Source organism: Ischnura elegans, chromosome 9, assembly GCF_921293095.1.
Source record: "Ischnura elegans chromosome 9, ioIscEleg1.1, whole genome shotgun sequence".
Lineage (NCBI taxonomy): Eukaryota > Metazoa > Arthropoda > Insecta > Odonata > Coenagrionidae > Ischnura > Ischnura elegans.
Window position 1 is genome coordinate 41,399,924 of NC_060254.1, and position 19,184 is coordinate 41,419,107.

Below are 19,184 nucleotides of genomic sequence, written 5' to 3' on the forward strand. Positions count from 1 at the left end.
TAAAATAAATCCCAGGAAATTAAATTTCTTCCCTCCCGTTTTGTATAAATAGGACAATGTGTTGCATAATGAGAGAATATTTTCCGAAGGAAACGATATTCTCAATCAATATTTTCCTTAAACCGAAGTGCCCTTAAATTTAGGATGTCTTTATTTGACTATTCCAGGATCAGGCTTAATTCAATTATTTACGAAGCCTGCACCTGTAGGGATTATTTTTCTCAAATTTTGAGTAAAATATAATACAGCGATTGGGTTAAAATAGAATTTATCATAACTTGAGACATCAAAACCACTTGGTATTGGGATAGAAAGATTCCGAACACTCATTTCAATGAATATGTTTCAAGTTGATGCTCTTATACTGCCTTTAATCTTATGGCTGGAGTTTATTAACTCTGCCATAAGCACTTTGTCCTCGAGTTTTTACAATGAATTTTAATTATGCCTACTTTGGTCGTTTTTATATCCATTTGTGGATGTCTTGATAGTCTTCCGTGTCTGCATTTGAGTTCCAATAATTTTCCTATTTCTTCATTATTTCCAGCGTGAACATCGTACATTAAATATTTAAATACTATACATCATACGTGAAATTGAAAATTATTGCTGACTCCGGAATACTGAGTTTTATTACCGTACTTTTAATAAAGCATTATCGGCTGTTTTTCTCTCTTAATAAAAAAATTTAATTACTTGAACGTGCTTCATATTTTGCTTTTAATAATAATTCTTTCTGGAACTATATGCCTACCAACTACTGTATTGCTGCAAGACCCTGCGGGACACTCATCGAGAGAACCAAATAACTACCTTTGATAAGTGGAGATCTTTCATTTAAACTTAAATCATTAGTCTTCAATTGTGTTTTAAATAATAAGCAGAGCTTCTAAAAGCATCGAGTTTAAGAGGAGTGTAGGTGGTCAAAACCTACAGTTATTTATTCATAATTTTCGTTTTGATGCCATTTATGATTGACATTTATTCCTCAGGATTTTATATCTACCTGTGGAGTAATTGTTTAACTTATTTATTCGCAAAATTCATGATTTTTAGCATGCATTTTAAGATAAGACGCGAGGATATAACTTTGTTAAGTCCGCTAAATCTGTGTTTAGCATTATAAGTTCAAGCAGATATTCCAAAGGTAGTAGGAACAGCGCCGACGATTGAATAGTAACAAAAATGCATAAAATAGCCTTATTATTTGTAATTATTTTAAATTTTTGAGCAGCGCTCAGGCTGCCAAAGTCCGCACCATCAACAAATGTTAGATTTATGAAGCCATATTTTTCATGTTATTTTTTCTCCTGGTATGGTATGGTATTTGGAGGAGGCGACCGTCATTTAAGGTCATTTGCGCCATAAGGGAAGGGTATGGAAGGAAGGGAGGAGAGAAGCTATGCGTCGGAATCAGCCTGCTCTTCACGAAAGACGCCAAAGGGACCACGGATTAACGTCCCATGCGACGGACTGAGTTGCACTTGAAATGTCCTCCACGTAATATTCAAGTAGGGTTCGGACAGTGTCTGAAAATTCTCTGCCGCCGCCGGGATTTGAACCTGAGCCTACTGGGTGGGAAGTCAACACTAGCCACCACACCAAGCCGATCCCATATTTTTCCTCCTTCCCAATCCATTGTTAGAAATGTGGAAGGCACCAATAAAAAAATCCCTGCCCACATAAAACGTAAATTCTTCGCCGTCCTTGAATTTAATAGGGTCTGGGTTTTCCCTAGCCACCTGCTGCTCCACGTTCCCTTTCAGTCGGGAATGAGTTTCTCGACCCCTTCCCCTCCAATCCAGGATGCAGGGTCATCCTCCAGCCGCCGCGGTTATTTTCTTCGAGCGGAAAGGGGTCAGGTAGGGGTGTATGGGTAAAATGTGGGGGGGGGGGGGGGGGGGAACGCTGCACCCAGCAGTCGGGCCGACTTCCCGGAGCTTGAGATTCGGAAAGGATTTCCTGGAACCCGCCCCTCCCCAGTCTACACCCCGTGATGTAAGCTTCGGAGTGACTGAGAGAGGCGTTAATTTTCATTCGTGATGCCCCACGCTACTCGCTGGAGGGCTGCCACAATCCGTAGAGAGTGACAGTGAGGGAATATTATGGTGAGCGCCATAGGATGGTAGGAAGAGGACATTATTGTGTAGCTTGAAGGTACCTATTAAAAAAAGTAACGTAATAAATCAGCATTCCTCATCATAGTAGCTAAAGACTGTACAGGAAATTTCGTTAGACATCGAAAATATGCTTTTTAAATCTATTAATTTGAGAAACCTCTTTTTCCCACTTTTAGTATGATATTTTATTAAATTCATATTAGTACATAGAATATTATTCTCAATTAAGGTAAGCCATCAATTCATTTTTTATTCTTAAATTAATTTACATTTTCAGCCAAAATTAATTTCTTCCCTTTGCACTTAATCGTTATAGATAACATTTTCCTCACTCTTCTACTTGGTTTTATTTTAAGGCCTGAAAATATATTTCATTGTTATTCATATAATTAAGTCATCGGCTAAGTTTCTAGATACCCTGCTTAAAAATTCCCGTACCTTGCAACTGAAGCATGATTGAATAATCTAGTATCGCAGCTGTTGAATTATCTTCTTCATGGGAGTATTAGATTAGTGACTATGTAATTTGTAATTATAAACATGTTTTACTCGATTCAGTGATAATAAAACGAGTGATATGGAAGGCTTAAGTGATGTAGAAATTGACTTGGAATTAACCATTAAATTTTATCGAGGAAACGAAGGAGAGTCGGTGTACGATATTCTTCTCGTATTTAGAGGAAAATAGAACATTAAATAAATGTAAAGTTTAAATGATAAAGTAATAAAATTAAAGTGGCAGAGACTGAGGAGATATTGATGGAGATTGCATCATAACATCGTGAGTTATGGTCCTTTATCTATTTATTTATCCCTGATCTATTTATTTAGGAACTTTATTTTGCCCATTTTTGTTCACATGATATTTTATGATATTCATATTAGTGGATAAAATATTATTCTCAATTAAAGTAAGCCATCAATAGTCATTTTTAATTGTTAAATCAATTTACCCCATCAACCAAAATTTATTTCCTCCGTTTGCATCTAACCGTTATGGATAACATTTTCCTTACTCACCTGCATAGTTCAGTTTTAATGCTTGAAAATATATTTAACGCCTACGCTACGGTTAATTCACTCGTAGCCCTCTCAAAACTCGGTTTTGGTAAAGTTCGAAGAATCCATTAATTCCCTCTTTCCGTTAGTGAAAGAGGGAGAGAGTTGATGCTAGATTCATTAATCTCGAGAGCTTCTTTACTCAAAGCACCATATCATAGACATTTATTTCATCCCTCGGTTGGGCCTTCAACTTACAAACGCGAAGTCATTGGTACAGTCTCTGGAATCCCCTGGTTAAAAATGTCCGACCCTTGCAGCCAATCCATTAGTGAACAAAACAGCATCGCAACTGTTGAATTATCTCCTTCATATGAGCATTGGATGAGTGACTATGTACTTTGATATTTTAACCACGTTTTACCTGATCGAATGGTGATGATGACGAGTCAAGTTTCATGGGAGACGAATGTAACAATTGACTTGGAATTTACTAGGTATTAAATTTTATCAAGGAAGCTCTAAAGAGACAGTGTACGAGATTCTTTTCGGAATAAATATATTTAGAATAAAATGGCACAGATTAAACAAATATAAAGTATAAATGATAAACTTAGGAATTCATGCGGCAGAGAGTGAGGAGAAATTGATGGAGATGGCATCACGAAGTTATGATTTTCCTACGTCGTTAGACATTTGCGTTCGTGAATTTTGAAAAAGCTCACTAGATACCTACCGATTTTTACCAATACTTACAAATTTTTTTCACATAATATTCATCAATAATTTTATGAAATTTGAAGATTATAGCTGGCTAATAATTAATATTTCGCTGCGTATTTTTATCACCGAATATTAGGGATGGAGGAAGTGACTGAAATCGTGAGTTTTGGCATGGTTTTAATTACTTCCGTCTGGCGAGTTGAAATTAATTCCATACTATCGGAGTAATTAGCATTGCTCCAGTTCAGAAAAATGCCTTTCCTTCGCCCACATCCAACCCACCGGAATGAAAATTATTGTGCATGCCTACACAGGTATTCAGTACCATTCCCTCCAAATAAGTAACCAGCAGGAGATAATATACGTCAGGACCGTCAGTCGTTTTGATTTAAGGACGGGTGATAGCCAAAAAATAGCTGTTATCACGTAGGAGTATGGATCTATTTGAAAATGGACGGTATTATTCAACTCAATAGATAGGTATTGGAATTCATTTTCCCCCACATGGCGTAAAACTTTAATAAAAACTTAATGCTGGGCGTTATTTCGCTAGAGCATTTCGTCCTTGTATGAAAACGGCTGGTGTCCTAACACGTTCCGCCACCACGCCTATTTAGGCGGCTGGCGGGGTTGTACGTAGATTAACTCCAAATTCAAAGACGTTCACGGAGGAATTGATAGATTTTTATTACCTGTAGAGAGAATATTAATACTAATGTAAAATTATTTGAATGCGTTCAAAATAGTTGGTTTCTGAAGTGTCAAGTAATCCTTCTGTATTTTTTCAACATCCTTTTTCGTCCGTATTCTCACCCTTTGGGGATGACATGAAAAGATGATCCGACGGTAAAGACTAGGCCCATTAGAGTGCATTTGCATTAACTGGTGGCTAAGCAATCATGTTAAGCCAACTGAAAAAGGGAGAAAACAGCGGAAGTAGCCGTTAACTTTCCTAATCCCCTTCTTCCAAATGAGGGGAACTACGGGTAGACCATGCATCAAAAGTATAGCATTTTTAGTGGAATTTTAAAGATATTTGTTTTAAAATTCCACACGCCTTTAGAGTGACTCTCATAGGGTTGCCATCTCTTTGGAATGTATAATAACCTCATTTAATCGTACTCATAATGCAAGGGCATCGAACAATTTTTACATGCAGCAACCTGATTCTCTGAAGCACTGAATAAAACTCTTGCATCCATTGCTGACTCATAGCTTAACACATTAGATGTGTCTAGTTTACCTACAAGTCGGAGATTCAAATTTAGAATTGGAGGCGATAGAGGACTTCTACTGATTATTATAAAAAGCTACGGTATTTAGAAGTGAGAAATATTCGGAAGCAGTTTGAGTGTTTTACTAATGTAATGGTGACTTATATATAGCATTTAGTTATTTTTATTGTAACCATTATGGGAGGTTGAGTAAATGGCCAATTTTAATGCTATTTGACCCTTAAGAACTTCCTTAGCCAAATTGGTCCATCGCCCTCGCTTGCATAATTTTTTGTACGTTCTAAAGTTGGTTTTAGTGTATTCCGACGGTTTATAAATATAAAAAATAGACCTATAACTAATATTCACCAGTTTCTGTGTGACTGTACTCCAGTTTTAGTCATTTTCTGTCATTATGGCAACTCTCTCCAGTTTAGTATGCTTACTTCCGTCCCAGAAAAAGAAGGAAATGATATAATGGTGAATCGCGTGTGACCAGCTGAAATCCAAATAATGCTCTGAACGCTCTAAAATTGGTCTCATAATAAGCGAAACAAGTTTTTCTCTGTCACCGTCTTCCCTTATGCAACGTTATTACACTATTTTTTATCAGTTTTGGGTGGCCTCCTGATTTTATGTTGGCCAAAATGTCATTACTATTATGTTATTATATTCGTTTGAAAATACACAAGAATTGAAATAATAAGGTATTGAGGTTTCTAATCTTTAGGATATACGTTTATTTAATATTAAAGAAAATTTAGAAATAAATTGTATCGTATCTCGTATCTCTTTTGTGTGTTAATCTCTTTCCTGTCAATAAAATATTCCCAAAAGGTTATAATCTTTCGAAAAATTGCTACACTGTGACTGCATATTACTAAGCCATAAATGAATTTTGCGTTAGAGTTCAACTAAAAATAATTTTCCTTCAAGAAATGCGAGAACATGAGAGAAAGACGAGTCATTGACCTCTTGCTGGGAAATTTTTATTATCGAGAGTCATGAACTGCCATGTAAAAAATCTTTATGTACTTTTCGTCGTGCTGGAAATTTCATTTTCGCTATTTTTCAGCGAAATATCCTATCCGTGTATATAAGATTCTTCCTGAATGATCACTTTTTTACTAATCACTCCTTGAAGTACGAGTGAATTTTACATTGATATTGGCAGCGATTCCTTTTTTTAAACTATGAATTACGTAAATAGTACACCTCTTAATCGAGATCCGGAACTGCATCAAACACGAATATAAGGGGATTTTTTTCTGTCGCGAGAAAAAAATAAGAATCCGGCACATTCCGTCTCCTCATATTCCTTTGGAAGTTCGGGATTTCCGTGGAAGGAGGTTGCATAACAGTTCCCTCGTCCCCTTTACGAAAGGTTTCCTCGCGAGAACACAACACTCGGCTGGGGATACCCGGTAACGGTTAGGAAACCGATGACGAGTCTGCGCCAAAGCGTTGACCTTATTGTTACTCGATGACATAGCTGGTACTAGGACGTTGTCGCTGCCGTAAGGGAGAGGCGACTTGTACCTATCAAGTGGATCGCGAATTTTAGGCGTTTTTCAAGTGAGCAACTCTAGTGTTCAAAGTTCGGTCTTTTCTCTCCGATTGTGGCGCAGTGTCGCACGACTTGCACTGATAATCGCATTATAAGCTCAGCAGTCCAGACTATCTTGTCAGTTAAAGTGCACAAATATTCACTGAGGGGATTGACGCCCCTGTAGTTTAACTGGCTGTGCCAGAAATCGAGGGAATCTTTTTTCTTCTGTGGAATTTCGCACATATATTTGGGATGGTAGCATTAGAGGTAAAATGGACAATCATTAGCACCCTTTGCAAATAGCGGCCTAAATACCCATTCAATGTTTTAGAAGGGGTGAGGCAGTGTAAATATTCAGGAGGGGTTTATTTGTCAGGCTTTAGGGAGAGAAGCGTCGAACGAGCTGAGGTGGTCTCCCCTGAAATATATAAGAGTGATCATGGAAACTTAAATTATTTTCATCAATGAAATAATGCTCTTCCTTAAAGTTTCAATGAAATTTTGAAAATTGATGGTCGACATTCGACATTCTGCACAATATTCCTCGGGCCAATTATATTTCTCAGCTTAGGGATAGTGTTCGAAAAACAGAACATATATGCAATTCTGCGATTTTAAACGTCATTTTAAGCTTTAATTATGCCGTATTATGCTGTATTTAACGACTTGAGATAAAGTTTCAGTTGAAATGGGGTAGGTGAAGGTTTATAAGTATGAAATAAATAATTGTGCGAATGTGATACTAAAAGTTCAAAATTTATAACTGGAGTATATTTCGGTCTCTCGTTTACAGTTGCTGTATTTCTTTCGGGAAGAAATCGATTTGAAACTCAAGGTATTCTTTTAATTATGGAATGATATTTGGAAGAGGCGGCCGACAGCTGAGGTCGTTTGCGCCATGAGCTAGGGGAATGGAAAGAATGGTGGAGAGAAACCCGGCGTCGGTATTAGCCTGCTCTTAACGAAAGGCGCCTAAGGGACCAAGGCTAAACGTCCCATCCGACGGAAGGAGTGTTGTCCTTGTAATGTCCTCCACACAACATTCAAGCAGGGATCGGGCAGTTTCCGAAACTTCTCTGCCGCCGCCGGGATTTGAACCCGAGCCCACGAGATGGGAAGGCAATACTATAGCCACCACACCAACCACATCCATTATTAATTCTTCGTAATGAACTCATTTAGATGAAAACTATTGAAATTTATTGTCACCTTGAAAATAAGCTTTCCATGTTAACCGATCCGAAACTCTACTACGTCATTCCCACTGAGTGAGAAAGTAATTTTCTTCCAAACCTATGACGAAGTTTGCAGGGTGTCAATTGGTATGAAGGCTGTCGAGATTGAACGTCTGTAAGGTTTCTTAAACAGAAATTAGCGGTCCTATATTTCAGGGCTGTTGGATGTCACTTTACTCACACGTCCAATCGACTAGAAAACGAAAGTGGGGGAAAGTTCCGAAACAGTTAGGTAGCACCTCTGTCATCCTGATGACGCGCTGCTGCAAGAATAAGCCTTGCTCAACGCCAGCTGAAGGGCGAAACATTCTGTCTTTTACAAATATGCTGCAGCGGTGATTGTCGGTGAGAATAGGGTGGTTTCCTATTATTTTTTTATTGCCTAAATCGAAAGATTATTACTCCTGGAGTACGCATTTCACGCTCTTAGATTTTTGAATGACGATACCTATTTTTCGCGATTTAACGAAAAGTGAAAATTTACAAGCGCGCGAAAACACGACGGCTAAGTAGGAATACTGGGAAAAGTCCGTGTGACGTATTTCTGGTTCCAGCTGTCGCCGTGTGAGATGACCTTGGGGCGAGGCTTTGAGTGCTGATACGACGCAGGCTGCTAGCAGGTAGCAGAGTACCCTGCTAGCAGGTAGCCCTTGGCTTAAATAAGGATTATTATTACCCTATCAAACGAAGAAAACTTTCCGAACTTGGGCAACTATAATGGGTGATTATTAAGAGATGTCTCGCTGAGCTCTGTGCCTCATGCATGCATTGGTAATCTCAGACAATGTAAAACTCCTATCTACTCGTATAGAAACTAGGTCCCTGTGACGTAACGTGGAGTGGAATCGAATGGGCGCCAATCTGGCATTTTTGAAATGCGCTTAAAATTGACCATTGCCATTCGCCTAAACTGGGATTTCTAAAACCAGTTAATTTGTATATTATGAATACACTAATGGTGGGTAAGGAATCGCAATCAATGCATTACGTTTTATTTGATGAAGGAAACTACCCTATTGTGGAGGTGGGTGTGGGGCCTAACCCGCGCAAGGAATTTCGAATGGGGCGACTGTTATATATACTTTAAACCATTTAATAACGTCCTGAGAAATAGAGAATGTTTGAAATTTTATTCCTCTCTATATCGCCGGTAAGTATCACCCACACAATGACCCGACCCGGTAATTAGTTTTGATTGATGAGGGCCGAGCTCACCGTAGACTAAGCATCAGATATGAATATCTTACTCATTTATGGAGTAGCTTTATTGCAAAATTAGTATCACCAGCACAAATATCCGACCCGAATATTGGTTGGGATAGATAAGGGTCTAGCTCACCTTATACTGAGGCCGTGTCCCAAACTCAACACCTCGTATATTGTCCTGATTCTCCCATTGTTGACGCCCCCGCTGTTCACATTGAGGTTTCACCAAATTTTTCCTCGACCCAGCTTCCTTATCCGTCAAATGAGGGAAAGCCCTACGCTTCCCAAGGGCAGAAAATAAGTCATGACACCTTAGTCGATTAGCTCCCAAATTTCCTCACTTTCTACCAATATAACTTATAAAAAATATCGCTATTGGAATACAAGGGTTATTAAGAAGATATGCATTTCATTTTTGATGCATCATAAATATACATATATTCACGTTAGATACACGTTAATAATACAACACGTGATTTCCTAGTTAACAGTGACACAAAGCTATATTCCATGGCGTATTCAGGAGGAGTGAAAGTGTTATTTGACAGCTTAGCGGATAAGAAATTGAGCAAACACATGCACTATGAACAAAATTTTATTTAAAAACTATAAATAATAATTGAAAATAAATTTATTTGGAACAACTACACGCGCAATTATCTGATTTTTCTTATGATTCATGTCCGAAAATCATTGTCCTTCGAACTCCCGGAATAGGCTGTCATTTCGAGGTTGGTAATTGACGACTTTAGAGGCTGAGTGTAGATCAATAGACTATTGAAGCCATGGAGGCACTGTTTTTTTTTAATATTTGGAATTCTGAAATCTATATAGTAATCCATAACTTTTTTTTTACCCGAGCCGCTCTCGAATGGGATTGAATTGGGCTTCCTCTATACAGTCCATTTGGACATAGCACTGAAAACAACTTATCTTCTCTTCAGAGTCAATATATCATACATTTTTAAAACTATTCTTTATTTAGCTTTTAAAGTAGCAAAAAAAAATTCAGAAGTTAAAAGAATGTTATTTTGAATAGTTGATTGAATCGCTTTGTTAATTTTGTTTTTTTGCCACAAAACAGGTTTACGCAAATGTGTCCTCTCACTCTCTCACTTTTTAGGGAGTGATTTTCCCTTGTGGGGGGGGGGGGGCAGGGTAAACGGCAATGTGGTCAAAGGGGGTTGGGGCCCTTTAGATATAAATACACCAAAGGATGAAGTTAACCATGAAAAAATATTTGACTTAGCCAGGATTCGAACCCGGATTCCCGGTTGCCGGTCAGGCGTGCTACCAGTTACACCACCAAGCCATTTTCTCTGAGCGAACTTCGGGATGGGTTTTGAACCGAACAAGATGTTGACGTCACAACGCGTGACTGCGTACAAAGTCACTTGTTCCTGCAGTGCCCTTTAGATATGTTGCTGCCGGAGCCCTTGGGTAATCCTGCTCCATATACTCAGAAATTTTCAAGAAGAGAGTTTATGTTTGAGTTTAAGAGAAAAGAGTTTAAGTTTGAGTTGAGTTTGAAATTTTCAAGAAGAGAGTTTAATTTGAAACGTCTTTAAGCTATGGTGCTTGTAAACAAATCCCTATGTCCTACTCAATCACCCAGAGGAAAATTTTCGCGAAGAAAGTTACGAGCGAATCACCGCGTACCCGAGTGGTTGCGAGAGACAGTGGTTTCCCACCGTAGTCGAGCGCAGCTATGCAGGCGGTGATTCATCACCGTGTGTTGATTCCCTTACCCCCACCGCTACTGGAATTTGGTGCGTGGAATATCTACCGGAGAGACTTGGGAACGAAAGGGAAATGAATGGTGATTGTTAGAGAGATTTGTTTTTCATTTCTATCCGTGGAGAGAATTGTAATACCCATTATAAGTTGGTAAATATCATTTTTATCCATTATTAATTAACAAATTTGTTCCCGATAAGCTGTTTTGCTTATCAGAAGGTTCTATGTAGCATACACAACGGCACAAAGCAGATGGAAATAAAAAAAATATTAAAAACACATAGGGAAAAAAATAAAAAGTTTATTGATTTATAACTTGAGAATACTAAACATATTGTATGGATCCCATATTATTTAATGCATAGCCAAAGAATATTCATGCGAAATAATTGATTATATAATATAAATTTTAATTTATTCAAATAAGCATGCATATCGTAGGTCTTTCTTTGATTCTGCCATCCAATAAGATCTTCAAGGTGCTTGGGCTTTCCGCGCTCTTCCTCAAGCCCAGTAACGAAGTAGAACTCTTCTAATGTGAAAATGAGGATTTATTGTAATTATATTGCAATGTGGTACCATGGGTGGCACAAATCTTGGCGTTTTATCAGTGCTTTCTGTCAGTGATTAATTTCTAAAATTTTAGTTGCCGGAACGCATTCACACGCATTTAACACTTTAACGTCAGGTGTGCCGAATTCGGCGCATTCCTCCAGAATCATTTTTCCTCTCTAGTAAAGTAAGTTATTTAACTATTGCCCATTGTGACGTTTTCGGCACGTTCTAACACTTCTAACCAAGCGAGGAAAGGTAGACCACCAACTTCGGTAGGAAAAAGTCAAAGCAAACCGCGTTGAAGATGTTGGTAAGTGGGTAGGTAAGTTTATACGTTTATAAAATTTATTTTGTATTCCTTGGTTTAATAACATGTTACACGTCATTGTGACATGTTAAAGTTTCAGATTATTTTAAATTGAAGGAAGAATAGGTGTGTGACGAATTCGTCCCATTGGGCTCCTACGGAATGATAGCAATGTGAGACAATAAATCGCGATCGATACCTGATGTCTAATATTTCATAAATATACTTCATTATGTCTTCGCAATTAAGTAATTGATAGTAAAGTGTAGTTATATGGCTAAGTTCTTACAATCATACTTGGTATAATTAGTTGTTTTTTACTCTGCTGGCATTAAAAAAAATGAATTCCGTAACTTTTTATGGGAAAAGGAGGAAGGGTGTTGCTTTTCAAAGTGCGGCTGAGCTACCAGATGATACCAATGGTACTCATGCTGGTGAAAGCTAAAGCAATGAAGATTTGGAATCCGAGTCTCCTGATGACTCAAAGAGTGCTTCAGAAAGTATTTCAAAAGTGTGCAAAATTCAGTGTACACATATGTTTGAATAAGAATTCCAGCTGTTGCATTAAATTGAGTGAAAAATAACTCGGTTTACTGTTATTTATACCAAACATCTACGGCAATTCTCCAAATGCTTCCCATTCATTTTTATGTTTTGCTGAAATGATGAAAGCACATAGTGCGTCACTTTATAATAAGTGTTTGATCATGATATGTAACTCTCTCCAAATTTATTTCACTAAACAACCTAATTTCATCAAACGCGTTATTATGGATACATGGTTGTTTACTGTTTGTAAAAAAAAAATTTTTCTCCAAGCATATATACTTTTTATGCTGCCAGCTGATGTTTGATTGTAACTGAGTTATTAACGATTTCCACATTGCGCATTGAGGTATATTATGGATGGTAAAATTTGAGAAGGGATGTTCCAATGCTTTGCTAGTAAGACTGATCATTGTAAATGGGCAGTTAATAAGCATTTATTTCCTTTTTAATCTAACAATTTTATGGCGTGTGGTCTACCTTCTACGGTGGCGGTGGAGCCTTATCTGTGACGGGAATGCCCAATGTACCGAATTAGGCACATGCCTAAATTTTAATCAATTTTGAGAAAAAAATAAAAATGGATGGGTGTGCTTTCTACGAACTCCCTTAATTGAAAGTTGAAAGGAAAAGATTTCTCCATAGGTAAAAACACTCTTGTCCAGAAAGGGTTAATACACACATGATTTTCAAATAAGAGATCACCTCGTCCCGCGCCCATTTCCTGACAACCACATCACACTAGATGATGCGTGATCACTCTAGATCTAGTGTGATGATCAAATCCAGTGTTGTTTGAGTTCACTCATCGTCGGTGCCAGCGGTGCGCCGAACTTTAGTACCAGTTTTCCCTGGCCGATATTAAGCATTGATTTCCATCTATATTATCTCTAAAGCAGTGACGCCGTCTCCATGGGGTTTGAGGTGGCCCGAGCCCCCTCAAAAATTCGTTATGGGTGTGAAGAAAAAAAGTGTCAGGCTTGCCGATTTTCCCCGGAGAGTCCAGATATCGAGATTCGAGTTGTCAGGGTTCCAATGTTGATCTTATGACTCTTCTAAAATGCTTAAAAAACTTAAAACTCACTACTTATAAAATTTCCCGGGGCAAGATCCCCGGTTTGGGCCCCCCCCAATATTTTTTACCAGTCGGCGTCCCTCCTCTAAAGCCAAGGCCAATAGGGTTGTTTCCTATTATTTTTTTATTGCCTAAATCGAAAGATTATTACTCCTGGAGTACGTATTTCACGCTTTTAGATTTTTAAATGTCGATATCTATTTTTCGCGATTAAATGAAAAGAGAAAATTTTCAAAAGCGCGAAAACGCGAGGCGTAAGTATGAATGCCGGGAAATCTCTCCGCGTGACGTATATCTGGTTCCCGTTGCCGCCCTGCGAGGTGACCTTGAGGCGAGGCTTAGCGCTGATACGACTCAGGCTGCGAGCGGATAGCCTAGTACCCTGCTGGCTGGTAGCGCTTGGCTTAAATAAGGATTATTAATACCTTATCAAACGAGGAAAACTTTCCGACCTTAGCCAGTTTTAATAAGTGATTGTTAAGACATGTTTCCCTGAGCTCTGCGCCTCATGCATGCAATGGTAACCTCAGACGATGTATAACTCCTATCTTCTCCTATAGAAACTAGGTCCCCGTGACGTCACGTGGAGTGGCATCGCATGGGCGCCAATCTGGCCCTTTTCAAATGAGGATACAAATGGACCATTGCCATTCGTCTAAACCGGTATTTCTAAAACAAAATAATTTGTATATTATGAATACAGTAATGGTGGGTAACGAATCGCAATCAATGCCTTTCGTTATCTTTGATGAAGGAAACCACCCTATTGTGCGCTTGAGCAAAAAGACCTCTTGAAATTTCGTTTAATCACAATGAAAAGTTTAAACGCCATCGGGTGAAGGCAATTGTGGTTACCATCCCTTGTTAGCTTTTATGAAATTTCCTAAGCTCTTCCGTGGGAATACCTCGCATCCGTGGCAGGCAAAGCGCAACAGAACGGATGCAAGGCGGAGCCATCGAGTCGAGAGAGTGTTAAAAAGGGTTGACCACTTTCTCCCGGATCTTCCTTCCCCTCCTTCGCCCCAACATCCTGCTCGCACCGCTGGATTGCCCATCCGAATCCAACGCTCGCGCCCACCAAGCCCTCGCCTTCGTGTTTATGAGGGAGGTCCTCAGTGACTCACCGAGGATCCATCGCCCTTCCCCCATTCCGATCCAGTTCCTCTACCCTTCTCCACACGAGGACATTCCCTCAAGTGGATCCGTACTCACGTCGGTCTTATCGTTGCGCAAGACTCTTCTGTGATCCGCAAAGACGCCTCCCTTCCTCCAACCAGTCTGTTTTCGTGTCGGATCACACGATTAAAACTGCATTAAATGGTATATAATAAGAATGTATTACTGACGTAATTATTTAACTATTATTAGTTATTCAAGTATACCGGGACTAGCCACGGTGATAACTTTTACGGAGTCACCCGCAATGCACAAATTGTGCAATAAATCCACAGAGGAAAATCACTCGCCTTTTCCTCAGGGGAGAATGACGCCTCGGTAGCTTAACTGGCTAAAGCACTCGGCCGGAAATCGAGGGATCTGGGTTCGAATCCCGGTCTAGGCGAATGATTTTTCCTCTGTGGATTTTTCGAACTATTATTGGGTTATGATATAATTTCACACAGAATATTTCAGAGAAAGTAGAGTACCCTTTCAATATTTCCCTGTGTCCATATTTGGAATAAAACAATTGAATTTTCCCCACAATATATTTTAAAAACTCAATCGACCAAGGTTTTGGCACATTGTCAAATTACACCAGCTACCTGGTGTATAGAAGGTGTGCCTTGATTGGAGTTTTACGTGCCGAAGCCCTAATAGGTTGAGTGTTTTAAATATATTATGTGGAAAATGACAAATGTTTTATTTCAATGTGGACGCTGAATATTTCTGAAAAGTGAAGCCTTATACGCTTCTTTACTTATTTCCGTGAGTCTCAAGCATTGAAAAAATACACACGAGAAACTAATTAAAAGGTTAAAGATATAATCGTCAAATTGGAGAGATACAAGCAAATGCTATGAACGGTCTATTTTATATTCCCTGAAAATTTCAAGATTTTAGCGTGACTGTTGAGCGAGTAATCCCTCCCCAAAATAGACCGGTCGTGCAGGATCCTGCACCTCGAGGAATGAGCCTCTGTTGTGGATCCGCGTTCGCATTGGTCTTTCAGTTACACGTGACCATTTGTAAGTCTTTCTTTTGAATAATTTTCTTGTACCTCTGAGAATACGGTCACCGCCGCTCGTCGCTTTGCCATTTTTTTATATGGTCGAATTTAATAACCAGCAAGAGTGGCAAAAGTGTATAGATATTACTTAAGTGTTTTTTTTTCTGATTCAGTCAGAATTTTCGCCTCCTGCAGTACTTTTGCATCATAGGTTGCACATATCTCGTAGTTTACTGGTGCTTTCCTTCTATATTGTCTCAAAAACTATGGTCAATTGTACGACGACAATCTTTATACGACCAGTCCCGACCTTGATTTCGATAATAATACTTCCAAATATAATTTAGGCATTGCTCTCGTCTAAACTAGATAGTAAGAGTTCTTCTTTTTTTTGTCAACCCTCTGGTTAAGGAACAGCTCGCCTCCTGACTCTATCTTCTGCTATTCTCTTCATTTACGTAAGCCGTCCACGTCCTCTGTTATCTGCTTCCGAGATTTCAGTCTGGACCTACCTCTACATCAGTAGCGTAGGTAGGAATTTCGTTCAGGGTGGGGGTCCAAAACCAGGGGAGAACATTTTTTAAAAACAGGGTACCAAGTAATGGGTTTTTTTCTAATTTTAACAATTTTCATAATCGAAAAACTTCATTTTTTAAAGAAATATTTTGTAAATTCATGATTTTTCAATATTTTCTTTTCTTTTATAAAGAAAAATAATTGTGTTTATATATTTCGGGGGTTCGGGCCCCCTGGAGCCCCCCTTCAAAGATTATCTTTATAAATCCCTCATGGAGAAGTATAAGTTCAATCTCGTCCCCTTTTTAAATGTCTCACAGGTTCCACTCTTCTTTACCTTTCTCAAAACTTCTCCATTGGTCACTCTTTCTAAACAGCTTATTTTGTTCATCCTCCTATAACAACGCATCCCAAAAGTCTCCAATCTTTTCCTCTCCGCCAGCCTTAAGGTCCTTGTTTCGCTTCCGCATATAGTAACAAACTCCACTCACAGGTCATAAAAAAACTTTTCCTCAGTGAAAAGCTGAAAAATTTGCGTCCTCTAGACGAAAAACCGATATGAAATTCGGTGTGCAACGAGAATCATCATTGAAATAAAAGGTACGGACGTCACCGAACTTCCTTCTGAGTTCATCTACATGTATGTACATCTACATAATACCCTGCGAGCCACCTCTAGGGTGTTTGGCAGGGGGTGATCAATCACCAGCATGCAGCATGCATTTGGACTCCCACATGCACACCACACCGTCCAAAAAACGTCCCGTATAATAACAAACTATACTACTATATGCTGTTAGAAATAGAATATAGAATAGAAATTCAGAAACATGCATTAAGTTTTACATACGTTAGTAGGCTACACTACAAGTCATGCAATCTATTTACGAGGTCTATTGCTGCCGTTATAATCTCTTATTGATCGAGGAAAAAATGGCATTCGGAATCTGTCTGTTCTGCAATCTATCTCTCTTATTTTATTTATATGATCTGATCTTCCGTAGTACGTTGGCGCCCGCAAGATATGGTTAACTTCGTCAGAAAAGACACTGCTCTTGAATTTATCTAAAAGGTTTAGTCTATTTTTCAATCTACGGTCCGACAGAGATTCCCATCCGAGTTTATCTAAGAGGTCAGTTACACTAACAAGACTATCGTAACGACCTTTCACATACCTGGCAGCTCTTCTTTGCACGCGTTCTAACTCTGTTATTAAGCCTTTTTCATGAGGGTCCCAAACACTGGCAGCGTATTCCAAATGTGGTCTAACGAGGGAAAAGTAGCTAATTTCTCTCACTTTGTCATTGCACTTTCCTAATATTCTTTTAACAAAAAAAGTTATTGGCAATCTAATCCAGTTAGCGATAATTGATGTCAAATCACGTTATTTACATAAAATTGGGCCATAAATTTTGAAAGAGCAATGATTTAAAATTGTAAGAATAGATTTGCTCACATTCTGTGCGCCCTTATTTTGCTTTTTGATATCTATGGATATCATCTATCACAGGAAAACTTTTTTGTATGGAAATATGCGAAAAGTACCAGTTTCGATTTGTCACAACGTTCAGTCATGACGAAACGTAATCGTTGGTATATTGAGGCTCAGTAAATTTTCAACCTTCTATATCGATAAGATATTGGATAAGCCTTTTATTATGATTAAAATAAATAATTACATGTAATTAATTCTTTGAGGACATAATTGGTCCGTTGCGTCAGTAAACAAATACATATTTGACCGAGTAATTTAGGTATTTTCAGTCGATAATATGGTTTATATCGGTTTAGCTCTGTATAATAATATTTATTGTGTTAAGCTTATTTGACTTAAAAGAAGATGTGTCAATAATGGTTGAATTATGGCAAGAAATTCATGTTCATTCTAAACAAATCACATTGAAATTTCATTTTGTGCCTATGAACGTTATCTTTGAATTTTAACCTTGCAGTGTTTATCCTGGAGTAACACAAATTTTAACTCATTCGAAACATTGAAATCATTATGTTCCGAAATATCTCAGCCATCAAAATGTGTCGGTCTCAAGTAAAAAGAGGAGTTTAATAGTATCATGATGAAAAGCCTGATGAAATCACGGTCTATATACAGCGAAGAATTTTAAACATTACATTCTCTTCCTTGATATCGGAAAGTAAAAGCTGATGATAGCATCGAGAGCTCGCTGATATATTCGTACTCTGAATATTCCGACATTTTCCTCTTTAAAAATTCCGGTAAAATAGGTGAAATTGTTCAATAACCTTGCTTTCATCATTAACGAAGCTAATAATGCAAATATACAAAAGGTAGCTCATATTTTATGTTTGATGAATACGCTTCGAATCAGTTATTGTTTATTTTTTATTCCCTTCTATTGAATTATGGCAAGAAATTCATGCTATTCTTCTAAGATATCAAATTGAATTTTCATGTTATGCCTATGAACGTTACCTTTGGATTTTAAGCTTGCCGTGTTTATCCTGGGGTAACATAAATTTTAACTCATTCGAAACATTAAAATCATTATGTTCCGAAATACCCCAGCCATCAAAATGTGTCGGTTTCAAGCAAGCGCTCCCTTTCCGAAATGTTTGGTGCAGTCTTCGGTTTACTCCCACCAAATGAACTTTTCCTACCAGTGGATACTTTCCAAGTAAACTATTCCGTAAAAAAGGTTCTACCTGTGGCCTAAATCTCAGGACCAATCTTAGTTTAATTCCGTTAAAAATAAATTTTTGGGTAGAAATACTTTTATTTACTAGTAATTTGATCTTTTATCGTAAACCATACCCTAGCTACTAGTAACAATATTTTAAATTACCACATAGGTATTTACAAAATGCATTCACCCGTGTTGCAAGATGCACTTACCCGTTTAAGTTCGTGGCGGAACAAATATTTGAATACATTCACGAACTTGGGCCATTCACGAAATTCATGGGCCATTTCCTGGACACGCAATCGTGCATTATAGGTATTTTAGGTGAATGAGTTTGCTACGCCTCTATAATCACCTCATCACATTGAATAGTAAGAATTAGCATTGAAAAAATGATCTAAACGCAATAAGCTAAAAAATAGCCCTATTATTAACATTCGGTTAAGTATTATGCGATGTTCAATTTCGGCACTGTCTGGAGTTGCTTTAATCAACCCGCCTCAATTGTCACCTGACTCCTCAACCCAAATCCTCGCGACGCCATTGCAGGATTCGTTGTCAGAAGCTGAAGGTCA